This window comes from Gavia stellata, chromosome 10 (genome assembly GCF_030936135.1).
Source record: "Gavia stellata isolate bGavSte3 chromosome 10, bGavSte3.hap2, whole genome shotgun sequence".
NCBI classification, from domain to species: Eukaryota; Metazoa; Chordata; class Aves; order Gaviiformes; family Gaviidae; genus Gavia; species Gavia stellata.
Window position 1 is genome coordinate 114,031 of NC_082603.1, and position 12,077 is coordinate 126,107.

At 54.0% G+C, this 12,077-nt stretch overlaps 1 pseudogene; it reads left to right on the forward strand.

The window, feature by feature from the left end:
- LOC132317614 (hydrocephalus-inducing protein homolog) overlaps positions 1–11,376 on the forward strand; it is a 70,300-nt pseudogene extending 58,924 nt beyond the window's left edge.
- The last annotated feature ends 701 nt before the right edge of the window (positions 11,377–12,077 follow it).

Consider the following 12,077-nt stretch of genomic DNA (forward strand, 5'->3'; position numbering starts at 1 on the left):
GTGGACCTGGCTAAGTAGGATCCAAAATTGCTTCAAAGGATTCTTCTGGATTCAAAGGATGCTTCTAGATTGCAGTTTGGTCTTCTGCTTGTGTCACTCTATCAAGGCAATCGCCATATAACCTCCCTGGGGAGCTGGGAGACCACAGGCCTAGGAAAGATGTGGGTTAGCATCTTGGGGAATATACGCTTGGCAAAGCTTTGCTAAGTTTGAAAACATGGAGACAACAGAAAGAGCATTGAGATGAGAGAAAACTCTTCCCTCCCCAGTGCTTTACCTACTGGGGAGATGGAGCCTCTGACTAGGTCTAAGGATGTCCTGTAAATATTCTTGCAGATTCTGCTGAAGTCAAGGCCACAGCACAAAGCACTTCTTGACATTAGCGAACAAGGGGGTGTTCTTAAACTTCAAGAGCAGTCACAAAGCCCTCTTTTATAAATAGGGGTCAGAAGCCCAGGGATGAGGTTCCTCTTGAGAGATGGCGCCTTTGAGGTTCGATACCAGCTCTCGGCTGCTGCAAGACAAAAAAACATCTCAGCTGCCTTCTTCAGGAAGGCGCTGTTGGAGAAGAATGTCCGAGCAGAGATCCTCAGCTCTCCAGCACCGATGAGTGCATGAGATGAAATCTAAGCACCATCTGAAACGGGATAGTTGTGCTGAGCACTTTCTAAGTCCTTATTTTCCTGTTTTTAATAAATCTCACTTGCAGCTGCATTCCCCTTTTGTCACAGAAAACCTAACCTGTCAAGGCATGGGGTTCTCCGTGTGTTCCTTGGGCAGGAGTGAGCAAAGCCAGGCTGGCACGAGGGTGCAAAGTACCCTTGAGGTCTCTGCCAGGACTCAGTGCTGGGCGCATGCAGCTTCCTCGTGCAAGCTTGCGTGTAGGAAGTGCATATGGAGCCTGTGTCTCATCTGTGGGTGGGCTTGGACCCACGCTCAACTGATGCCATGGGCATACCCCTGCTTGATTTGCACCCAGGTCCCATCTCAGCTGCTCCTGGCTTGGTGAGGTGGTGGAGCCTGCAGCAGAGTGGTCTCACCCAGACCAGGCAGCTGCTTTCTGCAGCTCATGGTGCCTGTTTTCCAGTTGCTACCATCCACTGCTGCGGAGCTGGAAGGTGCTGCAGAGATGGAGGGTGCTGCGGAGACTCAGAGCCGGGTGAGGATCGAGGAGCTGATGCCGTTCATGGAGGCAGAGCCCCTTGCCTTGGGAGTGGAGGAGGTAAGTGGGAATCTGACTTGCTTATGTAGCCCCCGCTCCCACCGGTGGCCCTCAGCATGGCTCACAGAGTGGCCTCACACCCCTCCCAGCACGTTGCACAGCACTGCTGAAGCAACGGGTCATTGGAGAGGCCATGCGGGACATGTCATAGGGTTGGCTAAGGATGTTACCTGTGCGGCACCTATGGAGGGCATTATTCATCCTGCTGTTACTAATCAAGTGGTCGATAGGAAATTTTTGCAGTAGATTTTGCTGCAGCATCTTGAGAGAGCAGCATGCAGATCAGAGAGAGAGAGAGATGAGACCTCCGAAGTTACTTTGATGTAGTGTATTAATGAATGTACTAGTTAGTGAGTATGGGAGATTTTTCCCATGGTTTCTCCACTGGAAAGCGTAATGGATGCAGGATGAGATTAGGATGATTTTGCCTGTGTTTGAGGAACAGGCCCCTCCAGTCATGTCTGTCCTTTGCTTCAAGCCATGGCTCCTCTTCTGCATCAATTTGGATGCTTGACATCTTGATCTCTCCTCCGCTCCCTCCAGGTTTTTGACATCCTGCCGCTGTACAGTGTGCTGCAGCCGGGCGAGAGCCAGCAGGTCATGTTCACCTTCTTTGGCCACGCAAACATCGTCGCCAGTGTCACGGCGCTGTGCAAGGTGGAGGGAGGCCCGACCTATGAGATCATGCTGAGTGGGGAGGCTTCACTCATTGACTACCTCCTAGACACCATGGAGATCGACTGCGGGCTGCAGGTACTGCACACTTCTCTTGGCAGCGGTCTTTGAAACCATCCCTGGTGGGTTGCTGCCCACCTAGGTCTAGGGCTCTCTCCCCTTCCCAGCTACTTTGTCAGCTGTATGACTTGGAATTACAACCTTTGAGTAATACGTCCTGCATCCAGGGTGGTTTTTAATGGCCATCTCCATCCCTGCCCCCCCCCACCCAAAGCTGGGAATTGCTCCTCTTCAAGGTTCCTAACGCTGCCTCCTGGGGCAGGCAGGATCCCAGCGGTGATCTCCAGAGGGACGTGCCTTGAGACATCCATCCACTGATCCGCTCCTAAAGCCTGAGGTGCAAGGAGATGCTCTTTTTCAGTGCTCTTGATTAATCAACAAAACAAACCAGGAGTTAACTTGGGCTTCCTGTCACTGAAGCTGGAGAGAATGTCCCAGAATAATCCCCACTTTACTTCTTTTTCGTTAAAAACCCCACAGATATTTCCAGCTGTTGGCCCTGCATGTGTTGCACCGTCTGTCTCCCTTTTTGCTGGTATTTTGCTTGCAAGTAATTGTATGCAGGTGCCTTATCCTCTGAAATGCCTCGATGCCTCCTTCTCTGTTTCAGCTAGCTGTTCGATGACACCTTAAAGGGCAGAGGGCTTGTATCCCCTCATTTCTTTGTTACTGGTCTTTACATGGTTGTTATTGCACCTCTGCGTGCTGCCGTAAATATCTGTTCCTGTGTAGGGCTAAGATGTACCCTGTGGCTGTGGGTTCCCCGGGTTAACCCAGGAGAGTCAAGTGCCATATGTCCTCTGCGGTCCCTGCTGCTGCGCTGGGTTCATTTCCTTTCAAGCCAATGAAAGAGGAAGGAGATTCTCAGCATCGGGCCTGTGTCTGTAACTTCCCACTCCTCTGTCCTCTCTTCAGCTGTTTAACAAAGTCACCAAAGCAGAGGTCACCCTGCAGAACAGCGGCAAGGTGGGATTCACCTATGCGGTGCTCAGTGCCAGCGCGGCCACTGCTGACAGCCCTCTGCCCGGCGTGCCCCTGGTCGTGCCCAGCACGGTGAGTACGGAGGTAGCGCAAGCGATTAACCCTGGTCCTTTGTCAGGCTGCCTAGGAGAGGTTTGGAGGGAAAAAAGGGAAAAAAGCCATGAAAAAACCCACAAAAGCAGCCAGGAGAGAGAGGGCTGTAAGCAATTGCTGCTGGGGGGCAGAGAAGATCAGGCAAGCGCAGTCCTAATAGTCTCCCTTTAATGGCCTTTGCTGGTGGGTGGCTCTGCTGTCATTCAGCAGCCACGTGCGGGAGGCACGAGTGCTTTGGTAGCTCTCCGGACCCCAGCTGCTGAGCTCTCTGGTTGTGCCAGCACTGGCGCTGGCCGGTGCAGGCTCTCCCGAGGGTCACCGTACCCGGGTTGTGTGATCGGAGAGGACTTAGTCCTCATCCTGGCCTGTAACAAACCCTGCCTGCCCCCTGCCAGCACTGACCAGGTGAGACTTCAATACTCTCTTTCTTGGGCATGAAGCTCTTTGGTCAGAAATTGTAACAGCCCCTGTGCTGGTCCCTCACTCCTCCAGCTTTACTGCTCTGCAGCAGCTTTGTGGGGCAGTGGGGGGGCCAGGGAGGAGCAGGGCTGGAATAGCAAGGAGAGGAGTTTGCAGCATCCCACCATCCCAGCTTCTCAGTCCTGCGTGGATGTCTTTGAGCTGAAGCAGTGTTCATATCTTAGATACTTTTTGCAATGGGAAGAGGAAGCCAAAAGGATTTCACGTTCCCTCATGCCTGTCTCCTACAAGGGATGACACGCTGATGCCCTCTTCCTGTGAGCTTCCCAAGACACAGCTCTGCTCGGACCCATGCGGTTGTTGCTGTAACAGCATTGTCGTCCCTGGCAGCTTGGCAGGGCTCGCTTTCGCTGCAGCTGTGTTGTGCGCTGGATAAGGGCTCGGGGGACCAAGTGGCAGGATCCGTCCCGCTCAGTAGCTTGTCCCTGCAGCGTGGAGGGGAGCGGGGAGCCGAGGGTCCAGCCCCGTGTACAGAGGGCGAGCTGAGGAAAGCTGCGGCTGTGTCCAGTCACCCCGAGCTGTGTTGCCATCTGCTTGAGTTTGCTCTCGACCTGGCTGGCGTGAGCCCAGCCCGGGGGTCGGACAGTCCTTCTGGAAGCCCGGAGAGGAGGTGACCTTCCTGGCAACACCTTCTTCCCTAGATCTCCTCCTAGTCTCTGCTCCTGCGTTTCCAGAGATGTACGTTTGCAGGTCATTGTGAGTCCAGATAGACTCGTGCACCCTCGGTGTAACCGCACAGGCAGGAGATGATTGGTTGGGGTCGTTAATAAGGGGTGAGGCCCTTTGACAGCAGCCTGGGAACCACTGACGTGCTGTGAGAGGAGCTGCTGGCTCTGCTGAGAGGTCAGGCAGTTCACTCATCTTCCACAGCGGCTGGTAAAAGAGCTTTTATTTATTCCGTCTGGCTCTTGCTAGGAGAGGTGTGCTCATGCTGAGTGCAGGGCAGTCTGTGCTGTGGGAATGCATCCCTACAAGCCCTCTGAAGGACACAGAGCATCCTGGTGTAGGAGACTTGAGCTTTTGGATAGAAGAGAGCTAGAAGGCGATGTTGTCTGATAATTTCTTACCTTTGAGAACCTGCCTTCTCTTCTCAGCATGTCTATCATCTGAGCCATCCCTCCACCAAACCTTCTTTGGTTTGCATTCCCTCCCTCTTCTCCTGTGCCCTGCAGGGTTACATTGGACCTGGCAAGGAGCAAGTGCTTAAAGTCCGTTACCTGCCAGGAGTGCCAGGAGTCTTCTTCAGGACTTTCCAGGTCCAAGTGGGTCACCTGGAGCCAAAAGAAGTCTCCCTCAAAGGAGAGGGGATCTCTCCCAGGACCTACTTGGGCCTGCCCAGGAACACCAAAGGTGAGCACTGCCTGTCTGCTCCCCAGGTAGGTCCCTGGCTTTTTCCCCCATGTCGTATCGTATGCCCATAGGGCAGCTCCCAGCCATCTCCACCAAACCTGGAGGTTTCAGGGCTGTCAGACCAGCACTCAACCCTCTGGTTGCTTCCTGAGTGTCTAGCAGACGAGCCCATGTGGGCTTTGTCCCGCGAACCACCCTGCAGAGCTTGCCAGCGTATCTGTTGGTGGCCTGCAAAGATGATGCCTAGACAGAAAAGCTTGGGAAAGCTGTAAAGGCTGGCAGGGATTTTGGCAGGTTTGGCTTTGCATCGCATTGCAGGGGATGAGGTGCTCCTCTGTGGGGAGGAAGATGGGTGGGAGTGAGCATCAGGATTCAGAGAGGAGTAGCAGCATCCATTTTGCATAGATTGCTCGAGGGGTTTGTTTCTGAGAGAGGCCAGCATCAGAGGAGTGGGACTTCCCAGCTTAAGTGGGCATGGCGCTGCGCCCACACTTCTATTTGTGGATGTTTTCTTCTTTCAGGAAACAAAAAGTACGAGAAGTTCCTCCGAGGTGACAGCAAAGGTGGAACAAGACAGCCAGAGGGACAAAGCACTTGTTCTGGGGGAGGCTGCGGCCATGGAGCCACCCATAGACGACTCGGGCACCGTGGTGAGAATGGCTGCTGCCCCATTTGTCACTGCCACCCTCCCGCCATGTCACTTGGGCCCCTTGCACCCTGCAGCAGGCTTCCCGGGGCCCTGCTGGCACTTGGGATCTCCCTGCCCGCATCTGGCCATGATCATACATCAGCTCAGCGTTGGCCCGGGGGCTGCCCACCTCTGGTAGCTGTCCCTCCTGTAGACGCACCATCTTCCGGACTACCCCAGGGAGAGATCCTGAAGACCGTGCTCATGTGATTGAATTTATGGTACTTTGTGAATAGAGATGCAGGTCATCGCTGGGGTGTTTGTGGCTCACACCCCAAGCCCTGCCAGGTTTACAGAGCTTCATAGCAGCAGCCTGACTGTGCCCTGGGACCGTGCTGTCAGTGTTCGTCTCCAAGAGGCACCAGCTTTGTCATGGTTCCTTTTTGGAGAGAACTTTTGTCCAAGCTGGTTTGGCAGTGGCTGGGGGCAGGCAAATACTTGGAGTGCTGGAAGGTTCCCGGCTTGTCTGTCTGTTTGTCTGGCCAGGTCAGCTTTTATAACAGTGACTGGACAGGCAAAGATGCTGGAGTTCATTTCCCCCCAGATAAGGTCCTGTCTAAGAGAGCAGGGGGTGTCACAGAGACTGAGCAGCGAGACAGGAGGACCCCATCACCCCTCTCAAGCAGAGCAGTGCGGGATCCTCTTTCATAGACAAGCCTCTCCCTTGGGAAGGACCTTTGCTAACAAGCCACCGTCTTTGCTTTCCTCAGTTCAACATTTGGCTGCAGATGCAGATGGAGCACGTGCTGATAGAGGAACGCGCCCTGGCGCAGCAGAAAGCTCTCGCCTCCGGTCCCTCTGAGGACACTGCCTTTGACCGGCGTGCTCGTCGGAGGCTTCTCAAGTTAGTGGGGACTCCCGTACCCTATGTCCAGGCACCCCAAGGGTAACACTCGGCAGCACACCCCTGCTCCTGAGAGCTCCTTGTGCCTGCAGAGCTGGGAATAGCTGGGGACTCAGCTCCCCACCGATGATGGGTTCTGCTCTTAGAGCTGAGGGGGTCCAGTGCCGACTGTCAAGCCCATCCAGACAGCACAGACAGCATCCCTGCTGCCCAGCTCTGAAAGAGGCAACTCAAAGCTGGCGTCTTTGTTCCAACTAACAGATCCCACTAAGCAAAAAGAGCAGGGAACGGCACAGGTTGACAAATCCTTGACAAGCCCTACGTCAGGTGGCTTGGGTGCTGGTGTGACTGCAGGGCTTACCTAGGTAACTTGTCCTTCCTTTTCTCCTTCATGAGGAGGGATGGGCACCGTAGGCTCCAGTTCAGGAGGAAGAGGCTCTGCAAAACAGATTGTTTAGGTGTTTTCCTGAGTGGGATTGCTCTGGCAAAGGATGTTCCCACGAATCTCATAGGTGTTGATTACTGCATTTACCGGTGCTTCTCTGGGAACAGATCTGGTTGCAGAGCAGTATAAACTGATTTTTTGTTAAGGTCGCATTGGTAGCTGATGAAACCTAGGGCCTAGACTCCCCGAGACTTGCCAAAGACTTATTACCAGGTGGTCAGGCTTGGGTTTCACTGGCTAGAGTTGAGTTTTTACAGCAGTGAATACAGAAATATCCATTTTATTTGCATCTTCCATCCACTTGGAAACATAGCCAGGCTGTGGTTTAAGGGCGTTCCTTATTCCTCCTTTCAGAGCTGAGCTGCCCGAGTATGTCCTGAACTTTGGCTACGTCATTCTCGGGAACATCCATACACACATCGTGAAGATCACCAACACCGGGCAGTTCCGTGTGTCCTTTCACACTGACGGATGTGTCCTGTGTGACACAGGTAACCAGTGCTGGGGAGACTTCATGTGGGCTTGAAGGAGCTGTCTCTGACAGATTAGCTTAAGCCACTGGACATGGGGAGTTTTTCTGAGTGCTTGTTTGTATAGCTTTGTCCTCCTTAGTACCCCCTGCTTGGTGCCTTGGAGCCTGAGTTCTCCTGGCCAGCAGTGCCCAGAGACGTGGCCTGCCTGTGGCTGCCCTAACACGTGATTGCAGGGGCTGGATGTGCTGATGACCATGGTCGCCTCTCAGCATCTTCTGCTTTTGGTTACCGTGAGCATCATCTGAGTTTTTGTGCATGCAGTGGGTTTGCATTGCAAACAGATGGCCGCGTGGTAGTTTGGAAGTGCTTTGGTTTGGAGTTCATAATGTCACAGCACTTCTGTTCAGCCTTTATTGAGAAACCAGCCTGTGAGGTCCTCTGGTGTATCAAAATAGGCTTCCAAAACAGGCCTTGAGGTAAGGCTGCAGTGCCATCAAACAGTGACTGGCTGTGTCTGAGGGATGGTCAGGTGTCTCCTCTTAAGTTATTTTCCAGGGAGCACCACAGCCCGTGGGAATCACAGTTGGAAGTTCTCCTTTGGGGAGGCCTGCGCATCCTTCCCTGGGATGCCTGATAAAGGAATTACCCATGCTCCTCAGCTAGTATGTTTCCTTTTGACCATGAGGACCTTGGATTCTGGCTGTGAAAAGCCTTTCTCCTTGAGCGGTGACAAGGGAGAAAGAGTGGCAGGCTTCTCCGGAGAGGCAAAGAGCTGCCGCCTTCTTCACAGAGCTGCCAGCCAGGACACCCGTATGGCCTTAACGTGCTTGCGACACATTTCCTGTCGCTTGAGTGTCTCAGCTGCTTTATTTTCATCTGTTCAAGGTTTCAGCGTGGACCTGGACTGTGTGAAGCACCTGCCCTGCTGCAAGACCAAGACATTCGAAGTGCGCTTTGACCCACCAAGTGCCAACCTGCCACTGGGAGCGGTGGACGTGCTCCTGCCCATCAAGGTACCTCATGGTCCCTCACCTCCCTGTGCCCGCACCACCTTTTGGGGCAGGCAGCAGGTTGGGGACAGCAGTAGATGTCACTTGGGCTCTCAGCTGGATGCTCTGTCCTTCACTAGGCAGCAAGAGGCCCCACGCTTCATGTCTGCCTCCATGCCAACGTGACTGTGCCGTCCCTCTGCCTCTCCAGGGACAGACTGGAGTTCTCCGCTGTCCAGTGTGGACAGTGCCAGGAAGAAACCGTCCAGCTCCACAATCAGCTCCAGGTCCCCTGTAAATGGTTCATCACCATGAATGAGCCTGTTAAGAAGGTAAAGCACAGACAACGTGTAGCGCCTAACTTCTTGGTTGGGTTTTCTTTGCCTCTCTTGCCTTTTCTGCCCCTGTGGCTGCCTGAGCACTTGGGCTACAGCTCGTGTGAGGAAGCTTTAGAGAGTACAGAGCAAATCTGGTTCACCTGGACCTGTGCACTAGCTGATGCTTCACTTCTCTGCCATCTTCCCCCATTCGTCCTCCAAGGACAGCGCCTCCCCATCTGCCTGCCCTGCCTATGTGTCTTCCCTCCAGTTCTAGACCAGTGGTGGCCGTGGCCAGTTTGGATGTGGGTGCTCTCAGCACCGTGACAGTATCTCAGAGCACTGCAGGACCCGACGGTCTGTCCTCGCAGACCAAGGAGACCTCCCACAATTTTTTTTTGTGCTCAGGCAGACAAACGTTTGCTAGCGAGGGTGCATCAGAAGCTGCTGCAGGAGTCGAAGGCCAAGCCCTGTGTTTTCAAGGTGCTGTCCTCGGCTGGAGCCCTGGCTCCAGGACAGTGCTGCAACGTGCGAGTCAGGCTTTTACCCCCAGAAGAGGTGAGATCGGCAGGTGCCACTCCCAGGAGGTGTGGCAGGGCAGTGTGGTAACTAGAACTCAGCACAGGGAGGAGGAGATGAGGTCTGCCTGCACATGGAGCTTTCTGCAAGCCCCGTACCCACGGTGCCTCAGTTTCCCCTGCAGCACAGTCTTCTGAGAGGGGCTTTGAAATGCCAATGGGGAGCTGGCACAGAGAGCATCAGGGCACTGCGGTGTGGCTCCCTCTCGGCGCATGGGGGGAAATCTGCCTGTTTCCCCTCATCTTCCCCCTTGCATCGGTGTGTTTGCAGGCTGTAACCATCTTGTCTCTGGCTTTAACCAGAGCCAAGCACTGAGCAGAGAGGAAGACCCTTATCTGTAGCCACTGAGAGCTCATCTGCCTCCTTCATGTAGCTGATGTTTGCCTGATGCAGCAGTGCCAGGACTGTGTCTGGGCAACACAACCCTGAAGAAGGAGGTGAAGCAGCCCCTGAGTCCTGTGGGAGCTGAGTCCACCCATGAGGACCTTTCTTATGAGCATTGCGCTCCCTCGTGACTAGGTGGAAACATCTGATAGTCCATTTTAGATCCATCTGACCCCAAATATGCAGTTCCACTTCACAGCAGGATTCATCCCAGTTACTCAGAGCCAGCATGCAGGTGCTGTAGCCCCTGCTGTAAGTTAATATCTGTTTTCCATTCACCTTAGAGGTACTGGTAACATCCCTGACCTTGGGGCAAGGGTTGAATTTGAGGCCCTGTCACCTGGGACTTCATGGAGGAGCTCTCTGCACTTCTTTCTTTTCAGAAGTCCTACAGAAGCGAGATGAAGGTTAACATTTGCCAGCGCACCCAGCCCCTCCAGCTGCAGGTCTTGGGGCAGGGGCTGGAGCCACAGCTGGAGTTGAGCCCCGCAGTGCTCGAGCTGGGAGCAGTGCTGCCGTACAGCCGTGGGGTGGAGGGGACAGTGGTGGTGAAGAACCCATGCGAGTTCGCCATCGAGTTTCACTTGCTGGAGTTTGACCAGCAGTACTGGCTGAGGAGCAGGTGAGAGGGAAGGTCTGGTCCCCATGTGCATGCTCCCGTAGCTCCACAGTGCTTCAGCGTTCCCAGGCTTGTGCCGGGGAGATGGAGGCAGTCCCCAGGGCAAAGCCTGGTGGCATTTCAGGGTTAGCCAGCTCAGCTGGCAGGCTGTGGAGGGGCTTGGATAGTCTGTGTTGTTGGGAGGAAGGAATGAGGGAGAAGATAGGTTGGCTGGGGAGCCTGTTCATGGAATGGAGGTCAAGAAACACATCCCATCTATGGTTTCTCTTCCCTATGCACACAGATCCTGCGGATGCTCAAGGGCTACATTTGCCACAACACCTTCTTGCTGCCTCCGCGCGCCCCGGGTGAGAAGCTGCCCCCAGAGGTGCTGGAGTACTATCAGGACCAGAAAAGACTGCAGGATGAGCAGGCAAAGCGCAAGACTGGGGAACCAGCAGGCCAGGACAATGGTGAGGGTTTGGCATTGGCTGTCCTAAGTGTGGACACAGCAGGGGAGTCCAGCCCACCTCCCCTGAGCTCTCCGTGACCTCATTCTCCATGGAAAGTCCATGCTTTTAGCAGCCACCGGTTCCCCAGCTTGGTGAAGGAATTCCCAGGTGAAAGTCTGTGGCTTGGAATGCGCATCCTCTGCCAGCCCTGAGTGCAGTCTAAGCAAGCTCATATCTGCCTACCATGGACTGGGGAAATAATCAGGATATCCCCTTGTGTCCCTCATCCACAAAGAGCAGGACTGGATGAGTTCTTCAGCCAGTAGAACCAGGTCTAATATCACTAGCTATTTTGCATTTGCTCCTTCCCAGCAACAAAAGCACAAGCTCAAATTTCTCCTGAGGGCAGAGACAGCCTGGGCAGGGAAACTCTGCCTTGGGAGTTTCCCTTCCTGGTAAGTTTTCTGTCTTTTGCATGTGGCTGTGCAAAGTGGCGAATGGCAAAGAGCAGATTGCCTGGCCATGTTCACCCTCTTCTTCCCTCCCCATGTCTTTCCTCCTCAGCAAACTTTGAAGATGTCCAGTCTCTGTCAGATCAAGGAGGAGAGCACTCTGCTGGGATTGTTCACACCATCTCATCCCATAACTCAGTTGTTCCCTCCTCCATTTTTGATGAAAGCCAGTCCAGCAAAGTGGACTCTAAAGTTGAATGTGGAGAGGAGGAGGAGGAAGGTGCTGAGAAATGATGCGGGACGGGTAATAACGTGAAGCCCTTCACCTATTTTATGTCTGTTGTGGCAGTGGAGGACTTCAGTGTCACCTCCATCACTTCACTGCAGCCTGGTGCCATCTTTGCTCCTGTGGGCCCTGAATCCACTCTTGCATATGAAGTCTGTAGAATCCTGAGAAGAGCCTGGGGCAGGGACAAGGGAGAGGCCAGGGAGGTTTTGCCCAGCTGGCTGGGCTAGCATCCCTTTTTCTCCCAGCAATTCCCAGTCTCTTGCTCACCATTCCTCGCTGGCTTCGATATCCTGTAACAGCCACGAGCTCCATAGCCCCGCAGCAATGCTGTGCCATGGGCATCTCGATGCATTTGTATCTTGTCTGCTGGTTGCCGAGCAGTCCAGTTGCTCCTCCTTATCTGCCTTCTGTTGGATACACTTGTAACACCAAGCTGCCCCCCAAGGACCTCACCTCTCAGACTTGTGACATAGAGAAACCATTAAAGTATGGTTTCATACGCATGGCTAGGGCTGCTCCAAGTTGCATTCAGTTGCAAGGCTAGCATGACCGTCGAGCAACCGGTGCTGAGTGTCTTCTTGTCTCTACAGGAGGGACAGCGAGACCCTGGTGCTGCAAAACAGCACCCCACTGCCCGTGGCCTGGCGGGTCAGTGGGCTGGAAAACGTCGGCGAGGACTTCTCCATGTCACAAGATGAGGGCATCG